This window comes from Triticum aestivum, chromosome 2D (assembly GCF_018294505.1).
Source record: "Triticum aestivum cultivar Chinese Spring chromosome 2D, IWGSC CS RefSeq v2.1, whole genome shotgun sequence".
In the NCBI taxonomy this organism is placed as follows: Eukaryota; Viridiplantae; Streptophyta; class Magnoliopsida; order Poales; family Poaceae; genus Triticum; species Triticum aestivum.
In genome coordinates, this window is record NC_057799.1 from 230025455 (window position 1) to 230043043 (window position 17589).

Below are 17589 nucleotides of genomic sequence, written 5' to 3' on the forward strand. Positions count from 1 at the left end.
GCCCGCGCCGGCGACCGCGCCCCGCACTCCGCCGCCGGCGACTGCGCCTCCCCCCGAGCCCTCCAACTCCGGCCGCCTCTCCCTCCTCTCCACGCTGGCCGCCGCTGCTTCTCCGGCGAGCGCCCCGTCTCCGGCGAGCAGTGAGCCCGAGCCGCGCCAGATCTGTATCCACCGGAGGTTGACTTCTCCCCTCCCTCGAAATCATCCAAGTCCTGAAATATTTGCAATATATGGCTCTGTTCATCGCATCATAACTCTCTGCATACTGCTCCGTTTCGTGTGTGTAATATATCGATATGTTCGCCTCGAGATGCTCTTTATTTTGTTCCATTTTACCATGCTTGTTTGAGTCCATCTTGATGCCTAAATCTCTGGTGCAAGAGTGCTATATGCTGTTAACTTCTGTTACTTATCAGAACTTGGTGATTTGTTATTTTTGTTGCAATCGATGTGTGCATCTTATGAGTATGAGCTCTACTTGTGTTTTGGTCTATGCCATGCCATATTTACAGAGGTGTATGCCATGTATTTTTGTGATCTCTGTGGTGACTAGCACAAGCATGCAAACTAGGCTTCGTGATGTTTCTGATTTCAGGGACAGTAATTTCACTGTCTGTTGCTGCTGTTATTTTGTTGCCATGTATCCATGTGTCTACAGAGAGATCCATGCTCCTTTTGCTGATGTTCAGTAAGGATGTTTTGTAGATAGAGTTGTGATCTATCCATCCATGCCTCTGTTTGCAATTATGGAGTGCCCTATCATGTCTTAATCTTGCTCTACTTTTGCTATAAAATATTCCTGGCAGATTGTTAACATGATATTCAATTTTGCCAAGGTTGTTGTAGTTGATCCATACATGCTATGCATTTTCTCTTGCCATGGTTTGCTTCATAAACATGCCATCTTGCTGTAGGTATGCTTTTTTTGTCATGCGTTGCGTTGTGGTGAGTGCATCAAGCTCACCAAGATGCCTTCATATTATTATTTCTGCCATGCTCTGTTTTCTGCTAAGTCTGAAACCTGTTAACGAAACTTGCTACGTTTACATGGTTGTCATCATATGTTCTGGTCCTTTTTGGCTCATAGTCAGTAAGGGACTTCTGTTCTATGCATTCAGTAGATTTATGCCATGACTTGTTTTGCTATGTTAAGTTCCTGTAGCATGTTGTTTGCTTGCTCTGAACATTGCTACCTGATGCTGTTTCAGCCATGCCCGGTAATTTCACCAAGTCTGTGAACCTGATATCTTTTGCACTTTTGCCATGCTTGGTTGAACCTGCTATGGTGTGATCTAGCCGTAGCTCAGTGTTCATCTTTTGTCAAGCATCTCCTGTTGCATTCTACGTGCTATCATGCTGTTAATCGCAGAATCGTGTCATTCTTGTTTTGCTTGCCATTTGCAAACCGTGCATCTGTTTCCGGTTATCTTTATATCAATTTCGACCGAAATCATCTCATCTTTCTAGTGGCAGGCTTGGTTTTCCATGTTACTGCCTTGTTCATCATTTTTCCTACAGAGCACGCATACGCATCGCATATCATATCCCGCATATCATGCATGTTTTGCATCATGTTGCTTATGCATTTCCCGTGACTGATTGTGGTTCCGTGCTTGTGTTCTTCTTTTGGGTAGAGCCGAGAGACGAGTTCGTGAACGAGGAACCTGTTGACTACGCTTACGAGGATCAAGCTTTCGACAACTCTGAGAACCTTGCAGGCAAGATGACCATACCCTCGAAATCACTTCTATCTTTGCTTTGCTAGTTGTTCGTTGTATTGCCATGCTGCGCTACCTATCACTTGCTATATCATGCCTCCCATATTGCAAGCCTCTAACCATCCTTTCCTTGCAAACCATTGTTTGGCTAAGTTACCGCTTTTGCTCAGCCCTTCTTATAGCGTTGCTAGTTGCAGGTGAAGTTGAAGTTGGTTCCATGTTGGAACATGGATATTTTGGATTATCACAATATATCTTATTTAATTAATGCATCTATATATTTGGTAAAGGGCGGAAGGCTCGGCCGGATGCCTGGTGTTTTGTTCCACTCTTGCCGCCCTAGTTTCTGTCATACCGGTATTATGTTCCTTGAGTTTGCGTACGCGGTTGGGTGATTTATGGGACCCCCTTGACAGTTCGCCTTGAATAAAACTCCTACAGCAAGGCCCAACCTTGGTTTTACCATTTGCCACCTAAGCCTTTTTCCCTTGGGTTTTCGCGAGCCCGAGGGTCATCTTTATTTTAACCCCGCCCCCCCACGGGCCAGTGCTCCTTCGAGTGTTTGTCCGAACCGAGCCGCCTGCGGGGCCACCTCGGGGAAACTCGAAGTCTGGTTTTACTCGTAGCCTGTCTCATCCGATGTGCCCTGAGAACGAGATATGTGCAGCTCCTATCGGGATTTGTCGGCACAGTTGGGTGGTCTTGCTGGTCTTGTTTTATCATTGTCGAAATGTCTTGTAAACCAGGATTCCCAGACTGATCGGGTCTTCCTGGGAGAAGGTTTATCCTTCGTTGACTGTGAGAGCTTATGATGGGCTAAGTTGGGACAACCCTGCAGGGTATTATCTTTCGAAAGTCGTGCCCGCGGTTATGAGGCAGATGGGAATTTTTTAATGTCCGGTTGTAGAGAACTTGTCACTTGACTTATTTAAAATACACCAACCGTGTGTGTAGCCGTGATGGTCTCTTCTCGGCAGAGTCCGGGAAGTGAACACGGTTTGAGTTATGTGAACGTAAGTAGTTTCAGGATCACTTCTTGATCATTTCTAGCTTCGCGACCGTTGCGTTGCTTCTCTTCTCGCTATCACTTGCGTATGTTAGCCACCATATATGCTTAGTGCCTGCTGTAGCTCCACCTCATTACACCATCCTTTTCTATAAGCTTAAATAGTCTTGATCTCGCGGGTGTGAGATTGCTGAGTCCTCGTGACTCACAGATTCTACCAAAACAGTTGCAGGTGCCGACGATGCTAGTGCAGATGACGCAACTGAGCTCAAGTGGGAGTTCGACGAGGAACGTGGTCGTTACTATGTTTCTTTTCCTGATGATCAGTAGTGGAGCCCAGTTGGGACGATCGGGGATCTAGCATTTGGGGTTATCTTATTTTCATTTGGATTTGACCGTAGTCGGTCTATGTGTGCATTTTGGATGATGTATGGTTTAAATTTATGTATTGTGTGAAGTGGCGATTGTAAGCCAACTCTCGTTATCCCATTCTTCTTCATTACATGGGATTGTGTGAAGATAACCCTTCTTGCGACAATACCACAATGCAGTTATACCTCTAAGTCGTGCCTCGACACGTGGGAGATATAGCCGCATCGTGGGCGTTACATGGGCAGAGATGGAGGCCACCGATATTGCAACCCAGAGTTCGGCCATAGGCCAGGTATCGGCCGAGCACTATTTTGAAGAAGTCCTAGAAGGCGCTCGTTTAATAGAGGATCAGTGCTCGAAGAGTATCATGTTCTAGTGACATGTATCCCAATTGTAAGAACAATGTTATTTTGAATTATAAAGGCTGTATATATAACCTGAAAGTTTGCAGTCGTCGGCGTCAGCCCCCACGCATATAATGCGGGGGTGTTCGCGAAAGCGCGTGTTCACACTTGATCCAACGTCTTGGTCCATTAAGGAGGTGGTAGCGCGGCGAACGAGGCAATCGGACTATATTGCTTTAACACTTTCACTTAACCATAGGAGTTTGACAGTGGGGCTACTATATAGCCCCTGGTATTTCCGCGTTTATCCGAATACGGTGTGCGTACGTACATGACCGGGAAAACTGGTCCTTCGTTAATTCGAAGGAATCCCGAAGATTCCGATGAGTCATCGAGTGGTTGACCAGTCTCGCACTTTATCATGACAGTCAGTTTTCGGCTTTCTCTACTGAGGTGCTCGTCCGGATGAACCAGGGCACAATCACAGTAGTTCTCCCGGTACCACATTAGCCGATAGAGCGGAACGTAAGGCAGCAAAACACGGGAGCCGGGCAAACCCAACATTTGACCAAAGACATGATTCGAAGCTGATGCATATAACGCCAAACTCGCGACACCGAACACTCCCTAAGGTATTCGGTCTTTACAACATATACTGGGCTGAGTAACGCCCTTGAACCCTGAATTTCCAAGTACGTGCATTAGTCTGACGTGGCGAAATGCCAATAACGTCAGCATCCCTCTCGGTTATACTGAGTATCCGGAGGATGTGAAGCAACAAGAGACAGTAAATAGGTTTACACAAGGTCTTAATCTAAAAAGAAACCTTTGAGCGGGGCCCTGCTGCATGTCTGCGCCAGTGTCTCCGTTGTGCCGTATCCTGGAGGGGTGTAGCACGATTGTCATCTGTAAAAGAGAAGAACTTAGGTGAAAGTTGCCGTGCGAAGAATTGGATATTCTCAATAAACCATTAAAATTGAAGATAAGTAAGGTCGAGCCGAACTGTAGTCCTTTTTACATGCGGGAAGCCCCTGGTACCGCCTATGGGGGCATATCCATCAAACCAATCTCAGGTTTTATCTAAGCTGTTACAGCTAGTGATGCGCCGGACTCGTCTAGCCGTGTCCGCGGTCTTGACGACAGATCATTTATTCTAGTTGGAGAGGCCATTTTAGTGTTCGACTGCTAAAGCTGCCGCACGTTCTTCCGCGCATAAGGAACGCTCAGTGTTTCCACTAACTGTGATGATGCCGCGTGGACCGGGCATCTTGAGCTTAAGATAAGCATAGTGCGGTACTGCATTAAAACGAGCGAAGGCTGTTCTTCCGAGTAGTGCTTGATAGCCGCTTTAGAATGGAGTGATGTCGAAGGTTAACTTTTCACTTCGGAAGTTGTCGGGGGAACCAAATACAACCTCTAGTACGAGAGAGCCCATGCAGCTGGCCTCTGGGCCTGGTATTACTCCTTTAAAGGTAGTATTGCTTTGGCTAATTCTCATTGGGTCTATCCCCATTTTGCGGACCGTGTCCTGATTTATTAGATTAAGACTATTGGCGCCGTCCATGAGGACTCGGGTTAGATGGTATCCGTTGATTATTGGGTCGAGCACCAAGGCAGCCGATCCTCCGCGCCGGACATTGGTCGGGCTATCGCTGCGATCAAAGGTGATCGGGCGGGTCAACCAAGTGTTGAACTTGGGGGTGACGGGCTCTACGACGCATTCGTCTCGGAGTGCATGTTTGCTCCTCCTCTCCGTCACGTGAATCATGTTCACTGTTTTGACCTCTGGTGGGAACTTTTTCTGTCCCCCAGTGTTTTGCCGATGAGGTTCATCCTCCTCTTCACTTGGTGTCTCCCTCCCCTTGTGTTCGGTGTTTAGCTTGCCGGCCTGCTTGAAGACCCAGCATTCTCTGTGGGTGTGATTTGCAGGTTTATCGGAGGTGCCGTGAATCTGACATAATTTGTCTAGAATCTTGTTGAGGCTGGACGCCCATCATCTTTGATGAGGAGGACCACCCTTGCCGCACCACCGCGGTAGGGTGTTTGCCGTTGTTGGTCTCCCCAACAATTCGTAACCTCAAGTTCACAAAGATGTTAGTGGATGGCGGGGCCGGGTTGAATCTGATTTCCCCAATAGTTATTAACAAGATTTAGATAGGACAAGAAGAGCTGGAGGTTACCGGAATGTTTCAAGGAGTCAATCCCGGCAGGAGCCGTCCCAAGGGAAAGATTACGTTGCCGGTGACGTTTGGGGGACAGCTGAGCTATAGAACTGAGAAAATTGTGTTTGATGTGGTTGAGCTCCCCCTGCCGTATAATGGGATTCTGGGATGACCGGCCTTGGCCAAGTTCATGGCGGCATCCCACTATGCTTACAACACGTTGAAGATGCATGGGCCATTGGGAGTCGTCACCATCCCATCAGATGAGAAGGATGCGATGATCTGTGTGGACAGGATGTATCGGGATGCCGTCGCAGCAGAGGATGCGGCAGCAATGGTCCCCGCAAAGGAAAGCAAAGGAAAGACGAGGGATTGTAGGACCTCCGGCAAGGAGTCCGGGAAGCGTGCCCCCTCCAAGTGCACAACACCCATTGACGACGTGCCGGAATGTTCCAACTACAAGAGATCCAAGGTTGCAGCACCCCAAGTGAAGAAGGTCCCGGCAGGGCTGGCTGGTGTTGATGGTACTTTCACCATCAACGCCACCCTTGACGGCAAATAGGAAAGCGTGCTCATTGCCTTCCTGCGGGCGAATATCGATGTCTTTGCCTGGCAACCATCTGATATCCCCGGTGTTCCCAGGGAGTTAATCGAGCACCACCTTGCTGGCTGCCCACATGCCCGACACGTCAAGCCAAAAGGTCGGAAGCAAGCCTTGGAGCGGCAACAGTTCATTGCCGAGGAAATCAAGAAGTTAGAGGCAGCTGGATTGGTCAGAGGAGTACTGCACCCTTCATGGTTGGCAAACCCAGTGGTAGTTCGGAAGGCGAATGGGAAGTGGAGGCTTTTCATTGATTTCATAGATCTCAATAAGGTTTGCCCAAAGGACCCATTCCCCTTGCCGCGCATCGATCAGATTATGGATTCTACTTCAGGGTGCAATCTGCTCTCCTTTTTGGATGCTTACTCCGAATATCACCACATCTTCATGTCCAAAGAAGATGAGGAGAAAACATCATTCATCACTCCATGTGGTACATACTGTTTTGCCCGCATGCCTTTCATATTGAAGAGTGTCGGGTCTACTTTCGCAAGAGCAGTCCAGATTGGTTTTGAGCCGCAACTACTCGGAAACATAGAAGCCTATATGGATGACATTGTGTTCAACACCAAGGATAAGGCCACCCTTATCCAGGATTTGGAGGAGACATTTGCTAATTTGTGCAAGATAAAACTGAAGCTTAACCCGGAGAAGTGCGTATTCGGTGTTCCCTCCGGCAAGATACTTGGACTCTTCGTGTCCCACCGGGGGATCGAAGCCAACCCTGACAAGATCAAGGCCATTGAGCAGATCCAAGCGCCAAGGACAGTCAAGGATGTAAGGCGTTTGATAGGATGCGTTGCCGTGCTGAGCAGATTCATCTCCAAATCCGCCGGGCGTGACCTGTTATTCTTCAAAATTTTAAAGAGGGCAGGACCAATGAAACGGATCCCGGAAGCAGATACAGCCTTGCAATAGTTGAAGTCTTACCTGTCATCTGTGCCCACATTGGTTGCGCCCAAACCCCGAGAGCCGTTGTTGCTCTACTTGGTGGCAACCAACCAAGTGGTCATTGCAGCTTTGGTAGCATAGCGGGAAGCAGAAGATGCGAAAAGTGGCCACATCATGGCAGAATCAGTAGAGGAATAGGACAGCAGTAAGCATGACAAGGGCAGCATCCCCAAGGACGCGGCAAGGAAGAAAGTGGTGCAGCACCCAGTTTACTTCGTCAGCTCCTTGTTACAAGGATCTAGGTCAAGGTATGCTGGTGTGCAGAAGTTGATCTTTGGCCTCATCATGGCCTCAAGGAAATTGTGCCACTACTTCCAAGCCCATGAGATCAGGGTTGTTACTCATTTTCCGTTGCAGAGGATACTTCGAAACCCTAAGGCTACTGGCAGAATAGTGGAGTGGGCTTTGGAGTTATCCCACTTTGGTTTGAAGTTTGAGAGAAATTCAACCATTCAAAGCAGGGCGCTAGCAGAGTTTATTGCAGAATGGAGACCAACCCCTGATGAGGAAGCAACAAAAACAGCTCTCCACGGTAAGGAATCACCCCAAGAATGGGTTATGTATTTTGATGGTGCTTTTTCCCTACAAGGTGCAGGAGCTGGCGTGCTTCTTGTTGCCCCCTCCCGGGAGCACCTGAAGTACATTATCCAAATGCACTTTGCCCGGGATGAAGCCACCAACAATACAGCTGAGTATGAAGGGCTCCTTGCCGGGCTCAGGATTGCAGCAGAATTGGGAATCAAGAAGTTGATCATTCGAGGAGATTCATAGTTAGTGGTGAGACAAGTCAACAAGGATTACCAAAGCCCATTGATGGAAGCATACGTTGAGGAAGTAAGGAGGTTAGAGGAGCACTTTGATGGGTTGCAAGCAGAGCACGTACCCCGTGCAGAAAACAGCATAGCTGATCACCTATCAAAATGTGTGGCGCAGAAGCTTCCTTTGGAACCAAGAACTTTTGTTCTCCACCTCTCTCAACCCTCCGTATCACCAACCACAATGGCCCGGAAAAGGAGAAAGTTGGACTATGGTTAGCCTCTCCCGATCGAGCCATTCACTCCTGGCAGGGACCCTACCGGAAACAACTCCTCACAGCCTGCCAGACCAACTCCTCCAGCCGGGCCTATGGACCCCACGAACGAGGCTGGTGCTCCCGCAGCCGAGGAGGTGCCGCTAGTCCTCATTGCTGAGCCTCGAGCTCCAACTTGGGCAAGGAAAATCGTCCGCTTCCTCCAAACCGGAGAACTCCCCGGCGACCCAGATGATGCTGAGAAAGTATCCCGGAGGGCCAGTATGTATCAGTTTGTCGATGACACTCTGTACAAAAGGAGGCCCAATGGTGTGAAATTGAAGTGTGTCTGCCGGGAGGACGGAAAGGAACTGCTGGCTGAGATTCAAAGAGGAATGTGCGGCACACACATTGGATCAAGGGCATTAGTTGGGAAAGCATTCCGGCAAGAATTATATTGGCCCACAGCCCTCCAAGACGCAGTTGAGCTCGTCATGACATGTGAAGCCTGTTAGTTCCATTCCAAGAAAACACACCTGCCTACCCAAGCGCTTCAGACAATCCCTCTATCATGGCCATTTTTGGTCTAGGGGCTCGATATCCTCGGCCCCTTCCCCTGAGCAATCGAGGTCTTTGAATTCTTGTTCGTCGCCATCGACAACTTTACAAAGTGGCCGAAGTGACTACCATGAGGAAGGTGACTGCTTAGTCAGCTATCAAGTTCTTGAAAGAATTGGTGTGTCGTTTCGGAGTTCCGGCAAGGATCATCACTGACAACGACACCCAATTCACGAGCCACGCCTTCATGCAATATGTTCAAACCCTCGGATGCAAGATGTCATTTGCATCTGTGGCACACCCCTGGGGCAATGGACAAGCTGAGAGGGCGAAAGCTGAATTGCTTCGCAGACTCAAGACAAGGACTTTCTATATGCCGCAGAAGCACGGTAGGCGGTGGATCAAGGAGCTGCCGGTAGTTCTCTGGTCCCTCAGAATGACACCTAATCGAGCTACCGGCCAGACTCCCTTCTCCCTGGTCTATGGGGCTGAAGCAGTTATCCCCATAGAACTCATTTAGGGGTCTCCTCGGGTGCTTGCTTATGATGAAGTAGCGCAAGATCAGCACTGGCGTCATGACGATGTGCTACTCGAGGAGAATCATCTCCGTGCCGCTACGCGTGCTGCACGCTATCAGCAAGCCCTACATCGCTATCACAGCCACACGGTTCGTGCCCGGTGTTTTCAGGAAGGTGACCTTGTCCTTAGGCGCATTCAGTCCGCCAAGGGCACACACAAGTTATCACCGAAGTGGGAAGGCCCTTACCGGGTGGTACGAGTCTCCAGACCTGGCGCAGTCCGTCTGTAGACTGGAGATGGCAGACCATTGCAAAACTCATGGAACATTGAGCATCTCCGTAAGTTCTACCAGTAAGGAATAGAGGCTGTCGGGCCCTGCCCGGCAGCCACCCATTGTACATGGCATTGCCGAAGTTGCATGTAACCCCTTGTACAAGCCGGGGCGATGACCCCGTGCAAGAGAAAATAAAGAAGCGCTACAGGGGGCCCCAACTAAGATTGCATGCATGCACAAGCACACCCAGATCATTGCATAAGCACTTCATGAGCATTTGCATATGCATATAGATAGGATTGCATCCTGCATTCATTCTCATCTACATGGAGTTGTAGGTTCTTGCCATGAACCTGGCTTCAGCAAAGGACGAGAAGATTGCACGTCACGGTGATCCCCGGCAAGCCAAACACATAAGTTCACCTATTGTCCATTAGTATTCTATAAAGCTACAACTTTGCATGAGAAAACCTCGCCTGCCTCTTTGAAACTTAGGTGCTCCCATCCATGACTCGAACGCTGCTTCAGTCAGGGTGGTCGCAATGGCCTTTGGGAAAAACAAGTTGGCGGGGGGCTGGCCCCTCTGTCTGTTCCCCCGCAGACGTAGTTCTCCGGCAGGCAAAGAGGGTGCCGGCAGGATATCCTGCCAGGGAAAACTCGTTTATTCTATTAAAGAGGCACTTTGCCTCTGCATGGACATACACATGCACGAGTTCCTGGCAAGATTCATCTTTTTCATTCATATGCAGTTAGAAGTACAATCATTACAGAATACAAAGATGGACTCGAGAGATTACATTATTTGAATTAAAATTTGGCAATTGCCGACAGATTTAAGATTAAAAAAGACAAGTGCTCCGTAAACTCCTCTCCTTGTCCCTCTTATCGCAGGCATTGCGGCGGGAAGAGAAGAGAACGGACGCTGCGCCGGCACAACGCCACCCCGATCCTTAACAGGAACTTGTAACCCCAGCCTAACAAGATCGGGAGTGGCGAGGCGGCGAGGGAGGAAGACGTGCGGAGCACCTCGACGGCCCCTAGTCACCGCCCCCAAGACGGGAAGGGGGTCTCCAGCACAGGCACCGACAGAGGAAGGTGCCAGAACCCAGCCTGAAGGCCCCAAAGGGAAGCGGAAGCACCAGGGGGACGAGCTTTTTCCCGGCGACCAGAAGAATCGGTGATGACGGCGCCTGGAAAAGGGGGGGAGATTCAGGCGGACGGGCGACAGGTCGCCAGTACAAGACGAACGCGTCAATGCAGTCGTACGCTTACTAGGCGGCCTGTCTCCCATCTTCTCCTTCCCCCCAGGCTTTATCTCCATCCACACCACCCGGAGGAAAGCCGAAGCTCCAGCCCAGCACCCCCCTCAGAAAGGCAGCAAGCAGTCGGGGCAGCCGAGGGGCTCGAGGCATGCCGCACCCCACCTTGGCGGGCAGGAAGGCATACCTCTCGTCGACAACGATCCCAAGGCCTCTGGGAGGGGCGATGCTGGGATTACCAATGATCCCCAGCTCTGCTTCCCGGCCAAGCTGCAAAGAGACCAAAGGTTCACCACACTAAGGACCAGGCTCACTCCCCGAGCGTCAGCACAAACATGAGGCACCAATTGCCCCGAGCAGAAGCCCAGGGGCTGGCCCCGAGCCCTTCCCTTCAGCATTACCGGAAGAAGCAAAGAATCAGGAAAGAAGGAGGAGAGGGATGCAGAGGTGGATGACTTCGCCCTCCTCCGCCCCTCCTTTTATAGGCCGGGCGGGGAAGGGCAGCTGCTCCATCAACAGGCGACCACCGCCCTCCTCCGCCAATTCAAGACCGGCGGACCCACTTCAAGATGCTCTTCCGCACCACGCGCCTCTGTTACCTACCCCGCGCTATTCATGCGGCATCCGTGGCTAAGGATAAGAGCGCGCTGTGGGAAGAGTAATTTGGCGGTTTCTACCCCGTGCGTTAAAGTCATTCACGGGCCATCACTGTCGCAGCCCCCACCGCTGTTGGCCTTACACCACGCGCTGGGGAATCGGAAACCGCCCCGAAGATACAAACTACTGAAGCGGCAAAGGAAAACTGCAAGGGTCCAAACCCTTCAGCAGCCCTGCCTGTGCACTTATTAGGCCCTACCCCGCCAACGCTCCGCAGCGTGATCGGGGCAGGCCCGGAGGCTTCTGTCGGTGCAACAGACCCCGTGTATGTTGCCCAACTGTGCACAGGCACAAGATCAAGATTGAAGCACCAGCCCTAGACAGATATTGAAGAACCAAAGGACTTGAAGAACCAACATGCAGCTCGGAGAGATCGAGATCGAGCCAAAGGAACAGGATATCGGCAAGAGAAGGGCCTCCCTTGCCGGCCAGGCGAGCTCGGCAAGGGGCCAGGCCACCACCAGAAGCAAGCAACCAAGACTCCTCGGCAGCGCCTGCCAGGGCTTGTAGGGCCTGAACCACCCCGCCAACCGCGCAAGTACGACCCACGTCGTCAATCAGTGCGGTGTCAAGCCACAAGGTAATTAAGTGGCAGCATTTGCCACATGGCAGCCATCTCCTACGGTACAAACCCACAGGTGACACCCGTCCAGCAACGTGTCAAGATAGCAGATTTGGAGCTGGCAAGATAAGCCCGGCAGGCCTTGCCGGGCTGCTAGTGATGTGACACTTAGTGGTGCATTTAATGCACCCTCTCAGCCCGCAGAGTACGGTATGATAGCACTGTGTGCTATCATATCAGTGGGTAATGACCGTTTTGCCACTGTGGTGACCCCTTAACCTATAAAAGGAGGCCCATGGCAATCGTAGGAGGGGGTTAGAGGGTTGGAAACTTGACAAACCCAAGCCACCATACGCTTGTGGTTACCGTAGCCCTGAGGCAGGCCCTGCCGGGAAAGTGTACCACGCACCACCATGTTCATTTCCACCATCAATCCACCAAAGCAGGAGTAGGGTCTTACGCCTCGCGGTGGCCCGAACCTGGGTAAATTGCTTGTGTATTCTCTGTGGTGCTGTCGCGCGCTGGTCTGCTCTTTGTGCAATGCGACATCCCCCGCCGAACCAGCAAGGGGCTGCCCGGTCCCATAGGTGGCCGCGGATATCCCGCGACAGTGCTCTAAAGGGTGTAGTGCCAGCAGATGGAGACACTAAACGTAGCTCTGCAGTTGATTATCTCAATTGCCACACACAACCATCCTAGGTGCTTGCTTAACCTTGGCGCTTTCAAATGTGGTTGCATGTTGCATATGGTGTCTAGCTTGCATTGCTTCCAAATTGGTTAAATTCCATCAGCTTACTTTACACATTATACCTTTGATAATGACATGCCTTCCTGTTTTTGATACATACTACATATGTCTATTAACCATGTATGTACATCAAACTAATGCTCTTTTGTATCCCTCCTCAACCACTTATGATGAGATAGTCACCCCAGTGGGTTACTGCGAGATGCGGTACTCATTTAAAGAGTGCAGTGTTATCCTCCCCACATGATTCTCAAGAAATAGCAAGGCTAGATGAAGATAGTCAACGCAACTCTCGAGTTGATGACCGCAATTCCCCCACAGCACCATCGCAGGTGCTTGCTCTTACTTGAAAGTGTGATATGTGGTTCCAGTTCGCATATGGGGTCGACCTTATAATGCTTCTAATTAGGGCAAATTGCATCTGCTTAGTTAACACATTATACCAGTGAATATGACATGCCTTCCTGTTTTTGGTACATATTACGTCTTTCTACTAACCATGTCCTTACATCAAGCTACTTTTGTTGTGTATCCCTCATCAATCACTTCCGACGAGACACCTTCAAGTTGACAGTGTAATATTGGTTGCATCTTGCATATCATTTGAAACATGTATTGCCTCTAATTTGTTGAAGTGCCACTTAATGAGACACATCTAACTAGGTAGAGTTACTTTGGTTGGATCTTTCATATGGTGTCTAGATTGCATTGCTTCCAATTTGTTGAAATTCCTTATGCTTAGTTACCACATCATATGTCTGAATATGTCAAGCCGTCCAGTTTTTCGTACATATTCGATCCTCGTATCATGACTTTGCCGTTCATCAGAGTAGTGTTCGTCAGTATCATGCATGAATGAGTTCTGAAGAGCGAATTGTATTCCTTTTTCTTGTCGGTTTGACCTCACAATGCAAAATCAATAAAGCGGAAGGAAATTGCACTACAAAAAAAAGACACATCCGTGACATTTTGGGCCGAACGAATTTTTTTTGTCATATATATGATACTTCTATGACGATAATTGTGAAAAAACCTGGTATCATCATAGATGTGCTGGGCTCCTACTTCTATGACAAAAAATCATGACAGAAAATGGGCTTTTCGTCCTGGGCGGGCCGGAGACGCAGCTGCATGACATTCTTTGGGCCGTACATGACGGAAAAAACCGTGGTAGAAGCGAGGGCGAGGAAAATTTCAAGGAGTTCCCGGTTACGGTGGGAGGTCGGGGGCCGAGCGATGCGCGTTTCTCTCGTACACGTACGCGCGTGTGTGCGAGGCGTTGGCTCTAACTGAACCCGAGCGAGGCGTTGGGCTCTAACTGAACCCGAGTGATTGCACTGCAGGCTACGCGTTACTGAACCCGAGCGATCGATCGATGGCTGTTAACTGAACCCGATCGAGCGATTCCTTCGCTACTGCTGCTAACTGAAGCCGATCGATGCCGCCTCTGGGATGAACAGTGAGTGTTGCGGGGGGGTTTGGATGAACAGTGAGCGGTGGCGTTGCCTCTGGATGAACAGGACCCCGTGGTGTGGTGGAGGGCTGGACGAACAGTAGACGGTGGAGGCGTGCCCGTGGAGGGGTGGCTGAACAGGACCCCGTGGTGTGGAGGGCTGGATGAACAGTAGACGGTGGAGGGGTGCCCGTGGAGGGGTGGTTGAACAGTAGCCGGTGGAGTAGCGCGCAGTGGAGGCTGGATGAACAGGAGCCCGTGGAGGCTGGAGGAGGTCGACGGTAGCCCGTGGAGGCTGGAGGAGGTCGATGGTGGAGATGAACGGTATCCCGTGGAGTCCCGTTTTGCGGTACGCCACACCCCTCCCGATGAACAGGACCCCCGTTTCGGCCGTAGGAGGTCTGTTTCGTCTGTTTTGCGGTACGCCACACCCCTCCCGATCAACAGGACCCCCGTTTCGACCGTAGGAGGTCCGTTTCGTCCATTTTGCGGTACGCCACACCCCTCCCGATCAACAGGACCTCCGTTTCGACCGTAGGAGGTCCGTTTCCTCCGTTTTGCGGTACACCACACCCCTCCCGATCAAGAGGACCCCGTTCCGAACGTAGGAGGTCCGCTTCCTACGTTGTGCGGTACGCCAGGCCTCGTTTCCATCGCCTGTTCCGTCCAAGCCCTCCCGATGAACACGATCACGCATTCTGTTCCGACCCAGCCGGTTGGCTCCCACGCGTTCCGTTGCCTCCCGATGAACACGACACATTTCGTTGCCTCCCCATGAACACGACGCATTCCGTTGCCTCCCCATGAACACGACGACGATGTTGTTTCTCCGTTCCGACCTAGCCATTTACACGAGCCCTGGCCGTATGTATGCGCGAGTAGGCGTTCGAGACCCTGCCCGTATGTACACATACGTGGCCGTATTTTCTTTCTTGCACCCTGGCCTCTATAGGTACGTGTACATGCTACGTGCGCGCCTCTACTACGACACGTACGCGCCTCTACTACGACACCTGCGCGCCTCTACATACACCAGTATATATGTACGTACACGTTCGCGACCAGAATGACAATGCTACGTACGCTTCGACCAGGTGGTTCCCGACTGTCAGGCACTTCCTTGCCTGCGAAGATGTAGCTGGTGGGTCCCAACAGTCAGGGGGGCGAATCGTTTTTTTTTGCCAGGATGCACTTCCTTGCGTGCGACCATGGCTGTCAGATGGAGGAATAATTATTTTGCACGTAATAAGGAGGCACTTCCTTGCTGCGGCCGTGTACCCAGCTGTCAGCCTCTCCACGTACAGTCCACGCCGATGGAAGCCATTCCTTGACCAGGTTGACCACGCCGCGCCGAGAGCACCAGGGCGGTGGAAGACGGCGAGGCCTAGGAAGGGGACGACGCGAAGCCGGGGAAGACGCGCTAGTGGATGCCCACGCGTAGAGTACAAGGGTTCACTGGTTCGCTGCGGTGTGAGGCTGTCGTCGCCGCAGAATAACAGGGGGTGTGGGTGAGTAGAGGGATGGCCTGGCCAGCGGTGGGAGTAGTAGGGGGCGGTGAGGCCTCCGCCGCATCGCAGCCGGCCACGGGAGGCAGCAGCACGAGGCATGACCGGCGCTGGTTTCGGTGGCTGGAGCAAGAAGACCAGAGGTTGAAGAAGCACTACGGCCATTGGATGGACATCGTACGGTCAGTGGAGCTAGAATCGTGCATATTGACTAAGTTGACAAAGCCCTCCGTCCCCGTCAACTTAATAGGCCCACAAGTCAGCCTGCCACCATACTGGGTCCCAGCTAACAGGGGGAGTATTCATTTTTTTGTGCGTAATAAGGAGGCACTTCCTTGTGTGCGAAGATATAGCTGGTGGGTCCGAGCTGTCAGCGGCGGTAACAATTTTTTCACGAAATACAGAGGCCCTTCCGGTGGGTCCCTGATGTCAGGTGGAGGAATCATTATTTTGCGCGTAAGATGGAGGCATTTCCTTGCGTACGGCCGTGGACCCAGCTGTCGGCCTCTCCACGTACAGTCCACTTCAGATGCATGTCGGTCGTTGACCACGTTGACCAGGCCACGCCGAGAGCACGAGGGCGGTGGACGACGGCGAGGCCTAGGAAGGGAACGACACGGAGGTAGGGAAGACTCGGCAGTTGTTTCCCACGCGGAGGGGAGTCCGACTGTACGAGGGTTTACTGGTTCGTCTGCCGCCGCCGGAGAATAACAGCAGGTGTGGGTGAGTAGAGGGATGGCTAGGCCAGCGATGGGAGTACGGTGGGGCGGTGAGGCCTGCGCGGCAGCAGAGCCGGCCGTGGGAAGGAGGGAGCAGGCAGTCCCGCCGGCGCTTGTTTGAGCGGCTGGAGCAGGAAGAGCAGAGATTGAAGAAGCACGACGGCCGTTGGATGGCCATCCAACAGTCACTGCTTGTGCGTCAACCTTTTTTTTAGGAAAGCCTCAAATCTGTGGAAAGTAGCATATAGCCAGTCTGCCATTATTTCTAATAATTTACAACCCATTTGCTAATTATTAAGGTTTTTTTGGAGCCCATATTATTTTTGTTTGCATTACAACCCATATTGTGGCCACGGTTAAAAAATTATACGAAATTTTGCATATTTTGGTGTGGTCTGAACTGTTTTTAATCCCGAAATTTCGACTCACATTCAAACTGATTTTAAAAATAAATGTATATCAATATAAAATCCAACAAATTTGCCACGCATAAAAATTAATGTAATTTAAAATCTCGAAAAAAAAAAAAGATATTCGAAACTAATTGCCGGTTTGATGTGTTTTAAAAATGTATAGCCCATTTCTCATAACTGATGGGCCATTTTCTCGGCCAGCCGAATGAAAGCTCTCCTCGTCTTGAAAGATTAGCATCCCAACAGGCTTGACAAAGCGACTTACTTGGCAAATCACAAAAAAACTGGGTTGTGGCAGTGGACCCAGCTGTCAGCCTCTCCACGTGCAGTACTCTTCCGATGGAAGTCATTCCTTGACCACGTGGACCATGCCGCGCGGAGAGCACCACGGCGGTGGACGACGGTGAGGCCTATGAAGGGGACGACGCGGAGCCGGGGAAGACGCGGCAGTGGAAGCCCGCGCGGAGAGGAGTACGAGGGTTCACTGGTTCGGCTGCGGTGTGAGGCTGCCGTTGCCGCAGGGCCTGGCCAGCGGTGGGAATAGTAGGGGGCGGTGAGGCCTCCGCGGCAGCATAGCCGGCCACGGGAGGCAGGAGGATACGCTCCCCACATGTTGATTCTTGTTCAGAATATGATCCTAATGACTATTCTAACCTCGAGGAGTCAAAGGCAGATGGCCTGTCCTGTTCACCCATCAAGGTGACTGTTCTAATTTAGCAATGTTTTATTGATTGCGGGTATCTTGCATATGTTGTCTTG